The 16,999-nt window shown below is 44.1% G+C and overlaps 3 non-coding genes and 2 pseudogenes across 3 annotated transcripts; all 5 read left to right on the forward strand.

Annotated features, from left to right (window-relative positions):
• The first annotated feature begins 1,210 nt into the window (after positions 1–1,210).
• Positions 1,211–1,402, forward strand: LOC141216857 (U2 spliceosomal RNA). Its single transcript, XR_012285841.1, has one exon. It is a non-coding gene; the product is annotated as a U2 spliceosomal RNA (small nuclear RNA).
• A 1,121-nt stretch (positions 1,403–2,523) lies between these two features.
• On the forward strand, positions 2,524–2,714 carry LOC141217140 (U2 spliceosomal RNA). The gene has a single exon (XR_012286011.1). It is a non-coding gene; the product is annotated as a U2 spliceosomal RNA (small nuclear RNA).
• A 1,121-nt stretch (positions 2,715–3,835) lies between these two features.
• Positions 3,836–4,026, forward strand: LOC141217141 (U2 spliceosomal RNA). Its single transcript, XR_012286012.1, has one exon. It is a non-coding gene; the product is annotated as a U2 spliceosomal RNA (small nuclear RNA).
• A 6,112-nt stretch (positions 4,027–10,138) lies between these two features.
• LOC141216813 (U2 spliceosomal RNA) lies at positions 10,139–10,317 on the forward strand (annotated as a pseudogene).
• Positions 10,318–16,493: 6,176 nt separating this feature from the next.
• Positions 16,494–16,585, forward strand: LOC141216935 (U2 spliceosomal RNA; annotated as a pseudogene).
• Positions 16,586–16,999: the final 414 nt, after the last annotated feature.

Here is a 16,999-nt window from a genome sequence, read left to right on the forward strand (position 1 = left end):
CCTGGCCCCCACACGTCACTGTGTGCAGGGCCATTACCAAGACAGTGTTTCACTTTGTCTGGGGATCCAAGATGGACAGAGTCAGGCGGGCCGTCATGTACAAGGAGCCTCGCAAGGGTGGGAAGGGCGTTCCAGAAATCCCCACCCTCCTGCGATCCTCTTTTGTGTGTGATTGTGTCCGCCGGACTTTGCAAGTCAAGAATGGCTCCGCGGGCAAGTCCATGTCTCACTTCTTCCTGCTTCCTCTTTGGAGGCGACTCGGCTGGGACAAGTGGGACAGCTCCTTCCCCTACAACTGGACGACGCCATGGTTCTACGGAGACGTCGTTCGATTTGTGGGGGAGCATCAACTGGAGGGACTCAAGCCCGACTTGTGGAAGCCCAAAACTATCCACAAGCTAATCAGAGCCAAGGATGACGTGGAGAACATCACAGGACTTCACCAGGACACGCTGGAGACTGTGTGGACAAATGTGTCGTCTGACAGGCTGACCAACGGGCACAAGGACTTGTCGTGGATGGCGATTCAGGGCGGACTGCCCGTCCGGTCATTCATGCATGCCCGGAACCTGTGCAAGACCCGGTACTGCCCAAGGTGCCCCTTCGTGGAGGAAACATCTTTGCACACTTTTTGGGACTGCGGATTTGCACAGCGCCTATTGACTGCACTTGAGGACGACCTGAGGAACTCTGTCCCCAGGGCGAGCCTATCGCACCATTCTGTGCTTTATGGACTATTCCCTGGGGTTCATACCGTCGGAGCCATCCAGGAGGCTTGGCGCCTTATGAACTGCTTCAAGGATGCCGTTTGGGTCGCCAGGAACCGGCTCATCTTGAGGAGGGAGAGGATGTCCATCCAGGACTGCCGCAGGCTGATCCACAGCCTGCTCAGAGACTATTCCATCATGGACGGTCCGGAGGACGAGGATGAGGACTAAACCCCTCCTCCCCCTCTCCCCTTATATGTCTTGTCTTTCAATAAAGCTTCGGGCCTGTGATTTTCCCCTCCCCATCCCCTTTTTCCCAATCCCTATCCCTTATCACGGTTCGTCGTACTGTATTGATTGACATGCTTTTTCTTTCAGATTGAGTGTTTTGTGTAGCATAGGGGTGCGATGTGTCTAGTTAGTGCGTCGTATCCTCATGCTATGTAAATATGATGTAGAATTCTGTGTGTACTGGGCTGCGGCACTGTACACTGTCTGTTAACTTATTTTTTGTGCTAATAAAAGATATATTCAATCAAAAATCTGTTCTTATCAGTTTAATATCTGATACGTCCCCTATCTGGGGACCATATATTAAATGGATTTTTAGAACAGGGAGATGGAAAAAGAGCTTGCTCTGTCCACTCCACGCATTGACCTGGTATTGCAGTATCTAAAGGACCGGTGCACCCCTTCTTTAATGCAGTTTCTAAAATCAGAAAGAATTGAATTCAATGTTTTTTGTTCATTTTGCTTGTTTGTCGGATTTTGGGATGGACTCTTTGGCTTTGCTTTTCTTCTCCTCATTGGATTTTTCATGTTCAAAGTTGCAGAAGCCAGATTACAAGCTCATTTTGGTTCAACTTCAGCAACTGTGCATTGCATTGCCATGTAATGTAACACAATGCTATCTTTCTAGCTCTCCCTTTTTACTTCCTTTTGGATAAACAGACATATTAGGCAAGCATTTTGGAGCTTTCACCTAAATAACTACAGGTGGTGAGATAAGCTGCACAATATAATTGACCTTTCAGTATATTGTTGCACACACACCATCTATTTAGCAAATGCCCTTGTTATCAACAGCAGCCTTTTAAACTCACCTGAGCTAACAGGTATGTGCGCTGGTTACTCTGCTGCGCTTAAAATTTCTTTTTTGGTTTGCTACAATGCCTTTTCTGAAACGTTGTCTCCCTCTGCTGGAACACTGACTTCTTTCATTTAATGCCTGCAGACTATAAAAGAGAACCCAACCCAAAAAGTTTGATTGATTAGTCTGTGGCATTCTGTTAAACTGTTGCTTATGGCGGTCTCTGTGAGCTTCTCAGCGACATTCAGCCAGCCAGGTATCCTGCCTGCAGTAGATGGAATGTGGCAATGGAACGCTGGCTGCGCGTGTCATAATAGGCTCTGAGCCTTTATATACCTGTGCACAGCAGCAGCCACCTTCAGTCTGCTGCTGGACAGCCAGCAGCAGCAGCAGCAGCAGCAGGAGAGGTATGTAATCAGCAGCCCTCCTGCTAAGGGTAGACAGCTGCTCGTTCCACCCCACCCCCCGCCTTAATTGGTTCTCCTCCCTTCCAACGGTGTTGAGGCGGGTGGGAACAGCAGGGGGTGAAGGTGCTGTGTTTAAAGAGGTGGAGTTATGCAGATCTAAAACGCGTGGATTGCAGCAGCAGCAAGCCGAAAAGTGCAGGCATGTAAGGGATCTAGAGGTTGACAACATGTCTTCTTAACGGGAGTTCAGGAGCTCATCTCCACAAATGGACTTTTCAGGATCCTTGGGTGGCTCCGTAGTTTGAAACCAATTCTGGTTATCGCTTCTCGGCCTTTTGGCTAAGATCAAGTGTAGTATCTGTTCTTATCAGTTTAATATCTGATACGTCCCCTATCTGGGGACCATATATTAAATGGATTTTTAGAACAGGGAGATGGAAAAAGAGCTTGCTCTGTCCACTCCACGCATTGACCTGGTATTGCAGTATCTCCAGGACCGGTGCACCCCTTCTTTAATGCAGTTTCTAAAATCAGAAAGAATTGAATTCAATGTTTTTTGTTCATTTTGCTTGTTTGTCGGATTTTGGGATGGACTCTTTGGCTTTGCTTTTCTTCTCCTCATTGGATTTTTCATGTTCAAAGTTGCAGAAGCCAGATTACAAGCTCATTTTGGTTCAACTTCAGCAACTGTGCATTGCATTGCCATGTAATGTAATGAAATGCTATCTTTCTAGCTCTCCCTTTTTACTTCCTTTTGGATAAACAGACATATTAGGCAAGCATTTTGGAGCTTTCACCTAAATAACTACAGGTGGTGAGATAAGCTGCACAATATAATTGACCTTTCAGTATATTGTTGCACACACACCATCTATTTAGCAAATGCCCTTGTTATCAACAGCAGCCTTTTAAACTCACCTGAGCTAACAGGTATGTGCGCTGGTTACTCTGCTGCACTTAAAATTTCTTTTTTGGTTTGCTACAATGCCTTTTCTGAAACGTTGTCTCCCTCTGCTGGAACACTGACTTCTTTCATTTAATGCCTGCAGACTATAAAAGAGAACCCAACCCAAAAAGTTTGGTTGATTAGTCTGTGGCATTCTGTTAAACTGTTGCTTATGGCGGTCTCTGTGAGCTTCTCAGCGACATTCAGCCAGCCAGGTATCCTGCCTGCAGTAGATGGAATGTGGCAATGGAACGCTGGCTGCGCGTGTCATAATAGGCTCTGAGCCTTTATATACCTGTGCACAGCAGCAGCCACCTTCAGTCTGCTGCTGGACAGCCAGCAGCAGCAGCAGCAGCAGCAGGAGAGGTATGTAATCAGCAGCCCTCCTGCTAAGGGTAGACAGCTGCTCGTTCCACCCCACACCCCGCCTTAATTGGTTCTCCTCCCTTCCAACGGTGTTGAGGCGGGTGGGAACAGCAGGGGGTGAAGGTGCTGTGTTTAAAGAGGTGGAGTTATGCAGATCTAAAACGCGTGGATTGCAGCAGCAGCAAGCCGAAAAGTGCAGGCATGTAAGGGATCTAGAGGTTGACAACATGTCTTCTTAACGGGAGTCCAGGAGCTCATCTCCACAAATGGACTTTTCAGGATCCTTGGGTGGCTCCGTAGTTTGAAACCAATTCTGGTTATCGCTTCTCGGCCTTTTGGCTAAGATCAAGTGTAGTATCTGTTCTTATCAGTTTAATATCTGATACGTCCCCTATCTGGGGACCATATATTAAATGGATTTTTAGAACAGGGAGATGGAAAAAGAGCTTGCTCTGTCCACTCCACGCATTGACCTGGTATTGCAGTATCTCCAGGACCGGTGCACCCCTTCTTTAATGCAGTTTCTAAAATCAGAAAGAATTGAATTCAATGTTTTTTGTTCATTTTGCTTGTTTGTCGGATTTTGGGATGGACTCTTTGGCTTTGCTTTTCTTCTCCTCATTGGATTTTTCATGTTCAAAGTTGCAGAAGCCAGATTACAAGCTCATTTTGGTTCAACTTCAGCAACTGTGCATTGCATTGCCATGTAATGTAATGAAATGCTATCTTTCTAGCTCTCCCTTTTTACTTCCTTTTGGATAAACAGACATATTAGGCAAGCATTTTGGAGCTTTCACCTAAATAACTACAGGTGGTGAGATAAGCTGCACAATATAATTGACCTTTCAGTATATTGTTGCACACACACCATCTATTTAGCAAATGCCCTTGTTATCAACAGCAGCCTTTTAAACTCACCTGAGCTAACAGGTATGTGCGCTGGTTACTCTGCTGCGCTTAAAATTTCTTTTTTGGTTTGCTACAATGCCTTTTCTGAAACGTTGTCTCCCTCTGCTGGAACACTGACTTCTTTCATTTAATGCCTGCAGACTATAAAAGAGAACCCAACCCAAAAAGTTTGGTTGATTAGTCTGTGGCATTCTGTTAAACTGTTGCTTATGGCGGTCTCTGTGAGCTTCTCAGCGACATTCAGCCAGCCAGGTATCCTGCCTGCAGTAGATGGAATGTGGCAATGGAACGCTGGCTGCGCGTGTCATAATAGGCTCTGAGCCTTTATATACCTGTGCACAGCAGCAGCCACCTTCAGTCTGCTGCTGGACAGCCAGCAGCAGCAGCAGCAGCAGGAGAGGTATGTAATCAGCAGCCCTCCTGCTAAGGGTAGACAGCTGCTCGTTCCACCCCACCCCCCGCCTTAATTGGTTCTCCTCCCTTCCAACGGTGTTGAGGCGGGTGGGAACAGCAGGGGGTGAAGGTGCTGTGTTTAAAGAGGTGGAGTTATGCAGATCTAAAACGCGTGGATTGCAGCAGCAGCAAGCCGAAAAGTGCAGGCATGTAAGGGATCTAGAGGTTGACAACATGTCTTCTTAACGGGAGTCCAGGAGCTCATCTCCACAAATGGACTTTTCAGGATCCTTGGGTGGCTCCGTAGTTTGAAACCAATTCTGGTTATCGCTTCTCGGCCTTTTGGCTCAGATCAAGTGTCTGGACATCAGGTTCCTTGAGTGCTAGCCCTCGGCCTTCCAGCATCGCCACTCCGGTGGCTTAAGCTGGATGCTGCTATATGGGGAGAGTGAGGAGGAAACGGGAAGGCGATTTCCGTGGCTGACTATGGGAGTCAAGCTGAAATTTGCTGGGACCGGGGACCCCCGGGTCAAGAATGGATTTCGCATTGAGATTTCCGAGGAGAAGAAGGGACATTTTTCCATGTCCTACCTGGTGAATGCCATCTTCTATGAAGCATTGAAGATTAAGAAGTCGGACATTCTTTGCCTGCAGGAATTTAGAAGTCATGGAAGGTATGTGCTGGTTCTTTCTACTATGGCTGCTTGCCAAAATCTTTATAGAACCTTGAAAGGCCATACTGAGAACTCCCTCCTAGATGGACTCACTTTTACTGTCCTCTATTCAAAGGGGGATGTTCCTGTTGTTGTGTTTATGCACAATCCCTTTATCCCCCAGGAGGACATTACTGTATTCTTGAGGAGGCATTGTACTTATGTGCATTTTTCCCACAAGATCTCGAATGAAGAAGGCTTGTGGACTGGCAAATACAAGTACTTTGTTCGTTTTGCTACAGACCCCGAGGGGCCAGGGGGCATACATTATCCTCCTATGAGTTTCTCTATTGGGAGAGACACTGGTTTCTTGTACTTTCCTGATGCTCCTTTTTTCTGCAGAAGATGTAACAAGTATGGTCATGTCCAGGAGTCCTGCAGGTATCCGCCAACCTGCAGGAGGTGTAACACGTCTGGTCATATGGCGAAAGACTGCAAGAACCAGGTAAAGTGTGATGCTTGTGGTGAGGAGGGGCATGTTCTTAGGCAGTGTCAAGCTAGAACCACTCCTAAGTCTTTTGCTCAAGTGGTCGCGGAGGGGCCTGCTGTTCCTTCGACTTCTACTAGGGTTCCACAAGGTCCCCTTCCGGATGTCGGGGAGGCAACTGCTCCCCAAGAGGAAGAGGATGGCACTCAGATGGACGACATATTTGAAGATGCCCAGCTTCAGCCTCCTGCGTCAGGAGGCTTTGACATGGTGATTCCAGAGGTGATGTCACCTTTCCCTCCCCAGTTTGGTGTCCGTGGTGAGGGGGAAATGGACTTGTCCAATTCTCCTGTCATATCTTGGTGCAATACTGCTTCAGAGGAGATCGGGGGCGGTGGCCAAGGGGACTTGTCTGCTGTCCGTTTCTCTGATGAGGAGGATCCTGATGTGGTCAAGAAGAAGCCAAGGACTGAGTGTTCATCCATTGCTGCCGTGTGTGATAGCCCGGTGGACTCTCGTGCTTACCCGTCAGATGTATTTTCTCCTGACATTGTTACATTTGGCATTCAGCCAGATGGTAATAGCTTTGCTTTGCTTGATGAAGGTTGAGTTGATGTTTTCTTTCTTTTTTTTTCAGGTTATGTGTGATCCCCTTTAGTTATGCCGCATCATTCTGGATGGGACATTGTGTCCCTTAATGTTAGGCAAATTAGATCTGTTACCCGAAGAACAACAGTTCTGGATTATCTAAAGGGTTTGAGTGCAGATGTCTATTGTCTACAAGAGTGTGGGATTACTGAATCTCCAGGGGATAAGGACTGGCCTTATGGCCAGTATGTTTGGTCGGGGTCCAGCTTTAACAAAAATGATGGTGTGGGGATTTTAGTTGGTAATAAGAATATTACTATTGATAGTTACACGGTTGTGGAGGTGGGTCGCTGCATTATTGTTTTTTTGAGTTATAGAGGGTGGAAGGTTAGAATGATTAATTTATATTGTCCTACTAAAAAAGAGGAGCGGCTTGCTCTTCTTGAGAAATTGAGTTTTTTTCTCCCTGGAAAAATTCCTACAGTTTTTGTTGGTGACTGTAATTGTGTCACAGAAGGTAATGTGGACATTACGGGAAAAAAGTTATCTCAACTTATTTCTGATTTTTCTTTCTTAGACGCTGCAATACTTGAGTATGGCATTCCACCACCGCCTACATATTATGCTGACCGTGGTAATATTTCATCGAGGATAGATAGGATGTTATTTTCCAAAAATATGGTTTGTTCAAGTTATGTTCAACATAAGGTACCTTTTTCTGATCATGAGTGTTTGCGTGGAGTTTTTAGTGCGAATGGGGACATGGTGTTTGGGGGTGGGGTTTGGAAATTGAATACGAGGTTGTTGGAGGATGAGGAGGTGATGAGTGAGTTGGAGAAAAGGTATGCAAGTTGGAGGTGGCGTAAGCGTGATTTTGGTAGTGTGCTTGAATGGTGGGATTGGGTGAAATTACAGTTAAAAACTTTCTTTAAAAAATGGGGCTACAAAAAAGCTGCCAGATATCGTAATAGATTTAATGACTTAAGTAGACGGATTGATTGGTTGCGTGGGTGTGTTAGGAAAGGAATGGATATGTCTGATCAGCTTGAGGTTGCTAAGAATGAGTTAAAATGTCTTCTGGATGAAAAAGGTAAAGAGATTATTTACCGTACCAAGTTAGAGCATTTGGAAAAGAATGAAAAGTGCACCAGGTACTTTTTTAAAAAAATGAATGGAAGGAAGTTGGATTTGAGTGAAGTGGTAGGTGAAGATGGATCTAGTGTGGTTGGGAAGAATGTGTTGAATGAGGTGAATGGCTTCTATAGTAAGTTGTACGATGAGAAATGGATTGATCCTGGACTTGTGTCGCATGTATTGAGTGGTATGGAGAAGAGACTTGGTTCGGATGAATGTGATGCTTTGTGTGAGGATGTTATTTTGGATGAGGTGAGGAATGTTGTTATGAGTGCTAAAAAGAATAAGACGCCTGGGAAGGATGGGTTGCCTGTGGAGCTGTATGTGAAAGCTTGGGAGTTTTTGGGTAAGGACTTGACTGAGGTTTGTAGGTATATGTGGATGAATGGTGTTTTGTGTGACAGTATGAAAGAGGGTATAGTGGTTCTTGTGTTTAAGAAGGGTGAGAAAAAGCGTTTGGAGAACTGGAGACCCATATCATTGCTTAACGCTGATTATAAGGTCTACAGTAAATTGTTAGCAAATCGTATGCGTGAGGTGATTGGTAGGGTTGTGGAGGATGACCAAGTGTGTGCCGTGCCTGGTCGGAGTATAAGTGATAATTTGTTATTGTTAAGGGATATGCTTGGGGATTGTAAGACTAGAAAGCAGAAGTGTATGGTGTTAGCAATTGATTTCGAAAAGGCTTTTGATAGAGTTTCGCATGTGTTTCTGTTTAAAGTATTGGAGAGGATGGGTTTCCCTAGGGTTTTTCTGAATGGAGTTAAGTCTTTATATGATTATGTGTCAAGTGAGTTTTTAGTGAATGGATGGTTGTCTGACAAAGTGATGATTAGGTCTGGTGTAAGACAGGGGTGCCCTATGTCCCCTGTCTTGTTTGTATGTGTGATTGAGCCTTTGCTGTGTTTAGTGAGACGTGAGAAAATGATGAGAGGATTGTTAGTGCCTGGGAGTGGTGGTAAGCATGTGAAGGTGTTAGGTTACATGGATGATGTTGTGATGGTGAGTGAAAGTATGGCTTCAATGAGTAGGGTGAGGTTGCTTTTGGATTTTTTCTGTGGTGCATCAGGTTTTAGAGTTAACTGGACTAAGTGTAGTTTCAAATGCTTTGGAGATGACAGTATTCGTATGGAAGGTGTTAAGTATGAGGAGAGTGCAATTAAGGTTTTAGGGGTATTTTTCAATGATGATCTGAAAGGAAATGAGAGTTGGGACGAGTGTGGTATGCGTGTTGAGCGAAAATTGAATTTTTGGAGAATGAGAGATCTTTCTTTGCGGGGCAAAGTTCTAGTTATCAAAGCAGTGATCTTACCCATTCTGCTTTTTGTGGCCATAATTTTTCCATCCCCTTTTAGGAAAGTGAAGAGAGTTGAGAAAATGATTTTTTCCTTTTTCTGGTGCAGCAAGATGGAGAAGCTGAAGAGGGAAAGCCTTTATAAGGCCTGCCAGCATGGTGGTTTGGGATTTCCTAATGTTGAGGTTTTTTTTAGGGCTCCATTATATTAAGACGATTGTGGTATTGTTGGGTAAAGGTAATAAGGGTGCATGTATGGCAAGTTATTCTGCAGGATGGATGTTGTATGGGTTAGGTTGGAGAAAGAGGGATGCGAGAGTGCCTGTGTCTTTTAAGTGTCCGGTGTGGTATGAGGTGATTGAGAAGTTTGTCAAGAAGTATGATTTGCTGAGTGTGCCGGTGGATGAGTTTAGAATGACTAAGAGGGTGTATAGGAAATTGTGTGCAAATGAGGTCGAGTCTAATATTGTTGGTTTGAGAGGGAATGAGGTTGCGGATGCTTGGAGAAAGTTGGGTATGTATGGGATGTCCAACAAACAGAAGGATGTAGTGTGGATGGCGTTTCACAATATTCTTCCAGTGAGAGACGTTCAAAAGAAGAGAGGTTTGATTAGGTCGGATGTTTGTCCAAGAGATGGATGTAATGGTTGTGAGACGGTTATGCATCTGATGTGGAATTGTGATTTTGCGCAAGACGTGTGGAAATGTGTAGGGGGGTTGTGTAGGAGTTTGGCGGGAGTGACTTTTGTGGATTGGCGTGTGGTTATGTTTGGTATTGGTGCAAGTGGACGTGTAAAGGAGAGAGTTTTGTGGTTAATTATGGCTTGTGTGTTAGAAAGTTTGTGGGATGTGAGGAATCTTTGTGTATTTAAAAGGAAATCAATTACAGTAAATGAATGTATTAGGATTATTCTTTCTAGGCTATTTTTGATTTACAAGATGGATAGTAGTAGCGGTGGTGGAACAGATGCCGAGGGAATATGGAAATTGAAAAGTGGAGGCATATTGTAAAATTTCAGTGATCTTTTGGTTTATATTAATAAGATGTTCTTCTTTCTGTAATATTAGGTTACTTTATGCTTAATAAATATGGCCATGATGATGAGAAGTTTTTTTTGCAACAGTTTTGGTATATCCTACTGATTTGCTATAAAACTAACCTGAATGGTTTAAAAAAAAAAAAAAAAAAATCTGTTCTTATCAGTTTAATATCTGATACGTCCCCTATCTGGGGACCATATATTAAATGGATTTTTAGAACAGGGAGATGGAAAAAGAGCTTGCTCTGTCCACTCCACGCATTGACCTGGTATTGCAGTATCTCCAGGACCGGTGCACCCCTTCTTTAATGCAGTTTCTAAAATCAGAAAGAATTGAATTCAATGTTTTTTGTTCATTTTGCTTGTTTGTCGGATTTTGGGATGGACTCTTTGGCTTTGCTTTTCTTCTCCTCATTGGATTTTTCATGTTCAAAGTTGCAGAAGCCAGATTACAAGCTCATTTTGGTTCAACTTCAGCAACTGTGCATTGCATTGCCATGTAATGTAATGAAATGCTATCTTTCTAGCTCTCCCTTTTTACTTCCTTTTGGATAAACAGACATATTAGGCAAGCATTTTGGAGCTTTCACCTAAATAACTACAGGTGGTGAGATAAGCTGCACAATATAATTGACCTTTCAGTATATTGTTGCACACACACCATCTATTTAGCAAATGCCCTTGTTATCAACAGCAGCCTTTTAAACTCACCTGAGCTAACAGGTATGTGCGCTGGTTACTCTGCTGCGCTTAAAATTTCTTTTTTGGTTTGCTACAATGCCTTTTCTGAAACGTTGTCTCCCTCTGCTGGAACACTGACTTCTTTCATTTAATGCCTGCAGACTATAAAAGAGAACCCAACCCAAAAAGTTTGGTTGATTAGTCTGTGGCATTCTGTTAAACTGTTGCTTATGGCGGTCTCTGTGAGCTTCTCAGCGACATTCAGCCAGCCAGGTATCCTGCCTGCAGTAGATGGAATGTGGCAATGGAACGCTGGCTGCGCGTGTCATAATAGGCTCTGAGCCTTTATATACCTGTGCACAGCAGCAGCCACCTTCAGTCTGCTGCTGGACAGCCAGCAGCAGCAGCAGCAGCAGGAGAGGTATGTAATCAGCAGCCCTCCTGCTAAGGGTAGATAGCTGCTCGTTCCACCCCACCCCCGCCTTAATTGGTTCTCCTCCCTTCCAACGGTGTTGAGGCGGGTGGGAACAGCAGGGGGTGAAGGTGCTGTGTTTAAAGAGGTGGAGTTATGCAGATCTAAAACGCGTGGATTGCAGCAGCAGCAAGCCGAAAAGTGCAGGCATGTAAGGGATCTAGAGGTTGACAACATGTCTTCTTAACGGGAGTCCAGGAGCTCATCTCCACAAATGGACTTTTCAGGATCCTTGGGTGGCTCCGTAGTTTGAAACCAATTCTGGTTATCGCTTCTCGGCCTTTTGGCTAAGACCAAGTGACTTGTCTGGGGTCCTTGAGTGTTTTCCCTTGGCCTTCCGGCATCGCCATCTTGATGGCTTAAGCCGGTTGCTGCTTTAGGGGGAGAACGAGGAGGAACGAGAGAGTGATCATAATGGGCGTGAAGATACGCTATGCTGGGACCGATGACAATCGGGTTCGCAATGCATTCCGCATTGAAGTTGATGCTGCTGTCAGAGAGCGTTTCAATCTGTCGTATATGGTGCACGAGGTGATCTTCAAAATCCTGGAAGTGACAAGAGAAAACATCGTCTGCCTGCAGGAATCCCGGAAAGAAGGACGGTATGTCTTGGTGCTGCAATCTATGGCGGCTTGCCGGAACCTGTATAAGAAGTTGAGGGAGCAGGAGAAGAATCCAACCTTGCATGGTTTGACTTTTACAGTCTTGTACTCCAAAGGTGATGTTCCCCTAGTCATATTTATGTATAATCCCTTTGTGCACGAACATGACATTGCGACTTTTCTTAAGAGGCATTGTGACTTTGTGAGCAACAGTCACAAAATTATGAACGAGGAGAACTTATGGACTGGCAAATACAGATATTTTGTCAGATTTGGGGAAAGTTCTTCGGAGCCTGGAGGTGTTCATTACCCTCCCCAAAGTTTCTCTATCGGGAGAGATAGGGGTATTCTCTTCTTTCCTGAGGCCCCAGTTTTTTGCAGGAAATGTAAGAAGTACGGACACTTACAAGAGGTTTGTACTGCTGTGCCTGTTTGCTCCAAGTGCAACCAAAGTGGGCATGTTGCTAAGGACTGTACCAATCCAATTGTTTGCAATGCTTGTGGTATGGAGGGGCATGCCTTTAAGGATTGTACTCGTCGTGCGAACGAGGGCAAGGCAAGGGCATACTCTGAGGTGGTCTCGAACTCTCCGAGGCCTAAGAGTGTGGCACCTGAGGCCGCAGTTTCTTCCAGGGTGAAGGTAGTGGAACAGCGTGTGGAGACTGCTCCAGTGAGGGCATCTGCTGACCTACTGGTGGAGCCCGGGAGAGTGGAAGAGGTTCTGGCAGCTGAGATGGACATTTCTTCCTATCAGGGGGGTTTCATTGACTCCTTTTGTGAAGAACGTGAGGGAGCCTTGGAAATCCCAGGGGACCCGGCTCTCAGTTGGAGCAGTGAAATGGATGAAGAGGGAGCTGGAGGTCAAGGAGACTTCACTGAGACTGGGGTGAGGTCTTCTGAGGAACCGGACCGCGCTAAGAATAAAAGGGCCCGGTTGTCTGAACCATCAAGTAGCCAATGCGTGGCAAGTCCGGTGAGTGAGCGGGATTACCCAGTGGTTTCTCTTTCTCCTGTGTCAACGGCTTACCTGGAGGAGAATTTGGAGTCCACTATCTTTCAGCTAAGTGGCAGTTCGCCGGCTGACAAAGGATAAGGAAGGCATGTTTTTTTTGCTGAGACTGGTGTTTCTGGTTTTTGAGCCAAAGAATGGTCTCTAAACCAAATTGGGACATTGCGTCCCTTAATGTAAGACTTTTAAAGTCTAGAGTTAGAAGATCTGTGATTCTGGACTTCTTACATAACCATTCTTTTGATATTATGTGTCTACAGGAGTGTGGTATAGAAGAACCCCTGGAAGACGCTGATTGGCCATATGGCCAGCATATCTGGTCTGGCTCTAGTGGGAATAAAAATGATGGAGTTGGGATAGTATTAAATAATAGAAATTTTGTTTTTGAATATTATAAGGTAATAGAGGTGGGTCGTTGCATCTCTGCAGTTGTGTGTGGGAGGGGGTGGAAAGTTAAAATTATAAATATTTATGGTCCTACAAAAAAAGAAGACAGGTTAAGTTTATTAGATAAATTATGTTTAGAATTACCTGGTAGGATCCCTGTGATAGTAACAGGTGATTTTAACTGTGTAACTGAGGGGAAAGTTGATGCCTCAGGAAAAAAATTGGCAAACATTATTTCTGATTTTTTCTTTTTTGATGCTGCTGAGGTTTATTTGGGGAAGCCACCACCACCAACCTATAAAGCTGACAGGGGTGGGATAACATCTAGGATTGATAGGATGTTTTTTTCTAAAAATATAATATGTGATGGTTTTTCTCAATTTTCAGTTCCTTTTTCGGACCATGTGTGCCTGAAAGGTGAGTTTAGAGGGGATTTAAGGCGGGTGCATGGGAGAGGTGTGTGGAAATTGAATGTGAGTTTGCTTGAGGATGAGAGTATTGTGAATGATTTTAAGAAAAAATATAGTTGGTGTAAATCTCAAAAGAGTAAGTTTGAAAGTGTGTTGGTGTGGTGGGATTGGATGAAGTATGAAGTGCAAAAGTTTTTTCGTCGATGGGGCTATAAAAAGGCTGCCATGGTTAGGAGTCAATATAAAGATTTAATGATGAGGGTGGAATGGCTGGAGAAAATGAGGATGTGTGGTGTGGATGTGGATGATTTGTTAAGAAGTGCGAGAGAGGATTTGAAGAGGACTTTGGAGAGGAAGGGAAGGGAAATAATTTTTAGGTCAAAGGTGGTCCATCTTGATAAAGATGAAAAGTGTTCAAGATATTTCTTTAAAAAAATAAATGGTAAGAAGGAGGGTATGGAGGAGATTTTTGATGTGGATGGTGTTTGTGTGAGTGGGGAGGATGTAATGAAGGAAGTGGTCACGTTTTATGCTGAGTTGTTTGGCAGGAAGTGGGTGGATGAGAGTTTGAAAGAAGAAGTGCTTAAGACTTTGGATTGTAAGGTGGATAAGGATGGATGTTCTGGTCTATGTGAGGCAGTGATTGAGGAGGAAGTTAAGAAAGCGGTGTTTGGTGCAAGGAAAAATGTGACGCCTGGGAAGGATGGTTTGCCTGTGGAGCTATATGTTATGATGTGGGAAGTGATGGGTATGGATTTAGTGGAAGTGTGTCAGTTTATGTGGGAGAATGGGATGCTTGCGGGTTCAATGAAGGAGGGAGTGGTGGTCTTAATCCATAAGAAAGGGGATAAAAGGTGTTTGAGTAATTGGAGGCCAATTACGCTTCTGAACGCCGATTACAAGGTATTCAGTAAAATTTTGGCGTGTCGGATGCGTGTGGTTGTAGCTGATGTGATTGGTAAAGATCAAGTGTGTGCAGTGCCTGGTAGATGTATGACGGATAATCTGTGTCTTTTAAGAGATGTGTTGTGGGATTGTAAAGTAAGAAAGCAGAAGTGTATGGTGATGGCTGTTGACTTTGAAAAGGCGTTTGATCGCGTGTCTCATGTGTTTCTATTTGAGGTTTTGCGTAGAATGGGTTTTCCGGAGAAATTTGTGCGTGCCGTGAGAGAATTGTATGGGGAGGTGGTGAGTGAATTTCTGGTGAATGGGTTTTTGAGTGAGAAAGTGTGTATTAGGTCTGGTGTGAGGCAAGGTTGTCCCATGTCACCGGTATTATTTGTGTGTGTGATTGAGCCACTGCTGTGTATGATTCGGAAAGAGAAAGTGGTGCGTGGTTTGTTAGTGCCAGGGAGTGGTGGAATGACTGTGAAAGTCTTAGGATATATGGATGATGTAGTAGTGGTGAGTGAGAGTGTGGCCTCTATGGAGAGAGTAAAATTGTTGTTGAATTTTTTTTGTGGCGCGTCAGCGTTTCGTGTGAATTGGAACAAATGCATGTTTAAATGTTTTGGTGACAATAGTATTAAGATGGATGGTGTGGCTGGTGTGGATGGTGCAATTAAAGTGTTGGGAGTTTTTTTTAATGATGATTTGAAAGGTTATGAGAGTTGGGATGAATGTGGTGAGCGGATTGTGCGGAAGATGAATTTTTGGAAGTTACGTTCTTTGTCTTTGGTAGGGAAGGTTCTTATTATTAAGGCTGTTATTCTCCCTATTTTGCTTTATGTTTCTTGTATTTTTCCAGTGCCCTATAGGAAAATTAAAAAAGTGGAGAAACTAATTTTTGTGTTTTTTTGGGGCAGTAGGATGGAAAGACTTAAGAGAGAGATTTTGTTTAAGCAATATTTGTATGGGGGACTGAAGTTTCCGAATATTGAAGTGTTTCTAACATTGCATTTTATTAAGACTACGGTCATTTTGATTGGGAAGAATAATAAAGGGGCATTTATGTGTAAGTATTTGGCTGGATGGATGCTGTATGGTCTGAATTGGGTGAAGCGTGATAAGAATGTGCCTGTTGCTTTTAAGTGTCCTGAGTGGTATGGTTTGATTGAGAAGTTTGTGAGGAAGAATGATTTGTTAGCAGTTGCAATGAAAGACTTTATGTTGGTTAAGAAGGTGATGGGGAAGATGTGTGTGAATGAGTGTGAGAGTAATGTGGTGGGATTGCGTTCTATGGAAGTTGCGCGGGTATGGAAGAAGTTAAGCATTCAAGGTGTGTCGAATAGACAGCGAGATATAGTATGGATGGGCCTTCATAATATTTTGCCAGTGAGGGATTTTCAGAAGAAAAGAGATCTCATAAGATCTGCAGTATGTCCAAGGGATGGTTGTGGAGCGAATGAGACGGTGAGGCACCTTATGTGGGATTGTAATTTTGCGTATGATGTGTGGAAAGGTGTGGGTGGACTGTGTAAAGGGGTTGCTGGTGTGAAGTTTATTGATTGGAGAGTGGCTATGTTTGGTTTTGGTGCTAGTCGTCGTGGCCTAGAAAGGATGATGTGGTTTATTATGGTGTGTGTGCAGGAGAGCTTGTGGGATGTGAGAAATTTGTGTGTGTTTAAAAGAGTAAATTTAACAGTAAATGATTGTATTAGGTTGATCTTAGCAAGACTATATGTAATCTATTTGTGGGATACAAGAGAAGGTGGTGGTGGTGGAACAGATTCTGAAGGGGTGTGGAAATACCTTAAGTGGCAGGATATGGTTAAATACCGTTGATATTTTTTCTGGAAATGTCTCTGGCATAGGATTACTTGGATGTATTTTTGTTGAATAATACTTTAATAAAGAAACCACAATGATGTTTATGAAGTGGCAGTATAACTTATGACGAAGTCTGGTTAACTGTTTGCTTATATCTAAACCTGAGTGGTTTTTAAAAAAAAAAAAAAAAAAAAAAAAAATCTGTTCTTATCGCTTCTCGGCCTTTTGGCTAAGATCAAGTGTAGTATCTTTCGAAAAGGCGGTTTTGGATGTTAGCCGCCCTAGTAGATTGATACATTATGCACACTGGGGTTTAGGCGCTTGTTAGTACGCCAGGTGGCTAATATAGTCATCTGGTGGAAAGCATGGCCCCCCAGGATCGACGCCATTGGGCCGGGGAAGATCGAAAGCCCGAAGTGTGAAGTGCCTCAGGAGTGGTGACCCTGGGGTGCCTTAACTCACTGGGATTGGGAACCCCACTTGAGTTTATGGCACATTTGCACAAGCACTTCAAATTTTCTTTCTTCGCACACACCCTTATTCCGGGCCTTCTGGTCTTAGGATGGGGAATTTTTCAATTCCCGGTCGAAGGTCCGGGCAGTATTATACTGTGAAACCTTCACTATTTATTTCATTTCTTTGTCACTGTGTGTCCACTTATTCACGTGTGTCACGTCCTACTAGGATTTTGTCGGGATGCGGTTCCCTTATGGGT

The sequence above is a fragment of the Phyllobates terribilis genome, unplaced genomic scaffold (assembly GCF_046119375.1).
Source record: "Phyllobates terribilis strain yellow unplaced genomic scaffold, ASM4611937v1 Scaffold_236__1_contigs__length_3049075, whole genome shotgun sequence".
NCBI lineage: Eukaryota > Metazoa > Chordata > Amphibia > Anura > Dendrobatidae > Phyllobates > Phyllobates terribilis.